This window comes from Notamacropus eugenii, chromosome 1 (genome assembly GCF_028372415.1).
Source record: "Notamacropus eugenii isolate mMacEug1 chromosome 1, mMacEug1.pri_v2, whole genome shotgun sequence".
In the NCBI taxonomy this organism is placed as follows: Eukaryota; Metazoa; Chordata; class Mammalia; order Diprotodontia; family Macropodidae; genus Notamacropus; species Notamacropus eugenii.
In genome coordinates, this window is record NC_092872.1 from 225101708 (window position 1) to 225104876 (window position 3169).

Below are 3169 nucleotides of genomic sequence, written 5' to 3' on the forward strand. Positions count from 1 at the left end.
AAATATTTGATACATCTAGAGCATTGTGACCTGAAGGTAAACTCAAATTTCCTTGCCTTGTTATCATTCTGAAAAGATATAAAACATTAGTTTCCAACTTTTCAAGCTCAAAATTCCATATAACAGCAAAAACTAACAGTCCCTTCAATACAATAATATTTGTAATATTAATAAGTACTGTTTGTATTTTATAATATTTTAAATGAATATATATTTTATTAAATGCAGCAATATCTCCCTGATTTTTTCAATAGCAATATGTGAAACATATTATATGTTCATTTTTTTCTTATGTACAATTCAACTTTTTTTTTAAAGCAAGATGTTCACCAATTATTTCCTTATGCATATTAAAAAAATTTAACTCTTTAGCATGAATTATCATAGTCTGCCCAAATGTAAGTCAGTCACCAGACTCATCGGGCAAACACAAGGCAGTTTATCAAGTTAGGGCTTACACCTGCATTGTCATCAGCATCGCATTATCCTGGGCTGGCCAAAGAAATAGGTATCTATCGGATAAATACATTATTTTTTCAAATAATTTTTTTACAGATATTGATAATTTTCCATCTCCAAAATAAAAATACTTTTAACCAGTGCAACATCCTGTGCAGTTAGTACAGGTGCCCTCTCCACGATGATGATTAAACAGGCACAGTGACCAGTTGTCAGGATGGAGAGAATCTGGGCTGACTGACTGGCGCCTGAGGTCTCTTCCAGCTCCGAGGTTCTGGGAGTCTACACTTTCCAATGTTTGGAGCTTGCCTTCCTGACTTCAACAAAAATCCCTTGCTATTTCAAAGCAATACCGCAAAAACGGCACTTTGTCACCTCTGGTTGAGTTACTTCATTAGCTTTTTTCTCTTTCAAAAGTGCATCCTGTAGAGCCAAAGGCAATTCTTGGAAGGAACGCTTTGTTTTGGACAGGACGTTATGGCTGTAACTCATTATCATGAAATTCTTCTGTTTTTTCTTTTCTTTGTTTGTAGAACTAGCAAATGGGTTTAGCTTGGTTTTCTTCTTCACAAATTCTTTTCTGTGTTTTTTCCCAGCCATTGCCGTTGCTAGTCTCATCTCTTTGTCAGACTTGTGTTTTTACGGAGATATCTGATGTCCCTGAAGGAAAGCAACTCCTCCCTCTCTTCCTCTTCGCTGTCTATGTCAAAATTCTTCTTCTTCTAGGATTTCCTTGGGGCATTGTCCATTTCTTTCCTCAGCTGGGCAAAGCAGATTTTCTGGAAGTCTTCATGGGTTAGAACCCAACTGGTACTGACCACAGCTGCCTTGGACTTTCGCTCCTCCACTGACATATTCTTCAGCTTCTCAGCTATTTCCTGCTGCTCTTGGTCAGAGGAATGGTGCACCTGGACCCAGTCATGGTCATCCTCACTGAGGCTGGCACTTTCCCAACCATTGTCATCTTCTTCATCCTCCTCTGTTTTCGTCAAGAACTTTGGCCCCTGGAATGTAATCTTTAGAGTCTAACTCACCATGTTCTTGAATTTTTGCTTCTACTGAAGCCTCTGTGGGTGTGACCCTTAATTTCTTCTGCAATATCTGTGGATTTAGGGTTCAGAAAAGCTGAATTAAGGTCCTGGCAGACATGGTCACATTCTTGTCTTTATGGGATTTGTACTGGGCCAGATCCTGGAGAAGGTCATCGATCATGGCCAGAGGGCATTGAGCCATTATCTTCTTTATAGCATTGATTCCAACAGTCATAACTTCCCCAGAGTTCTCGTCAGTGACAAAATTATGGCCACAGTCATTAGCAAGGGCTTGATAATCTCAGAAGGTACAAGCTAATGGGCTGCTTGGGGAGCAAAAAGAAAAATCTTTGTCACCTCTCTCTGATGGGGTTGGAGGAAGCACTGTATGGAGGGATAGTAGTTAAAAAGAGCTCATGAATTCCCATTAATCTGGAGATGAAGTCCATGAGCATCATCTTGACTTCAATCTCTCTTTAGAGGTCTCCAGCTGCTTCAGAAGCTTCTCTGCAAATCTTGAGGATCATGAATCAAATGAATGGCTAAGAAATTAAACACCTCTGGTTTCTCTCCTTTTGTTTCTTCAAGACTTTCATGGCCTTTTCCAATTTCTTTCTGTGTTTGAAGGTTTTCTTTCCTGTGGCAAGATTTAACAAGCAAATCTCTTGCTATGGGCCCGTCATCCTCAGATTTGGAATCACTGTCTTGTTTCTCATCTTCATTCTTACCAAGGAAGAATTTTAAACCAGCAACTAGTATCTTAGTCACTTTAGAAAAGAACCCGGTTGTGATCAGGTTGACAGATTTAGTGTCATTCCAGATGTTTCTCTTGTACAGCTCGATCATCATGTCTAGAGAGATCTTAACAGCCATGATGTTGCTGTCTCTCAACATGGTGTACATGAAGTTCTGCAGCACAACATTCACTTTATTATTCTTGTGTTTGGCATTGCTGTTCTTGATATCAGTCACAATATGTGTGTACAAAGTCTTTCATAGAAGCTTATCATGGCACCGCAGAAGTTCAAAGAACAGCTCCAATAAACCAGTCAGATTGATGAGATTTCTGTTCCTCAGCAACATTAAAGCTTTGCAAAATGTCATTCGAAGATCTGTATCCAAGACTGTGTGGTTGTAAGAAAGATACTCCTTCAGCTGTTGGGGGATGTCGACCAGATATCCTAGATAACAGTGACCAACCTGGGCCAAGAACATCACCAATTCAGCCAGTTCTTTTCTGGGTTTATTTGGTTGCAATTTGAAAATTTCCACATTGGACTTACGGTGATTATACTGCTGCATAAACTCCTCCATGTAGGCCGAGGGGTCCCGCTTGATGAGGTTCTGCAGCTGAGGCAGATTGCTGGGCAGCTTGTTGTTGTTTCGGCTGGACATGGTGGTGGCTGAGGGTGGGGGGAGCAGAAGTGGGGATCCATCCTCCTCACCCTCAGACCGACACCAGCTGTGCAACAAGGAGGGTCCTGAGTTCCACTTCTGGTAGCCAGTGCCACTGGGAGCTCGGCCTGGAAAAAACTTATTTGTTCATTCTTAAGAAATTGTTTCCTTATTTATCATAGTTACACATTACATATTCTGTTGAAACTAAACAAAGATCAAAATGGCAATGCTTGCTCTACATACTGACCCGTGTGGCATAGTTTTATTATTATTATTGTAAA

The 3169-nt window shown here is 40.3% G+C and overlaps 1 pseudogene; it reads right to left on the reverse strand.

The window, feature by feature from the left end:
- Positions 1 to 795: 795 nt before the first annotated feature.
- Positions 796 to 2885, reverse strand: LOC140513201 (protein SDA1 homolog; annotated as a pseudogene).
- Between the last annotated feature and the right edge of the window lie 284 nt (positions 2886 to 3169).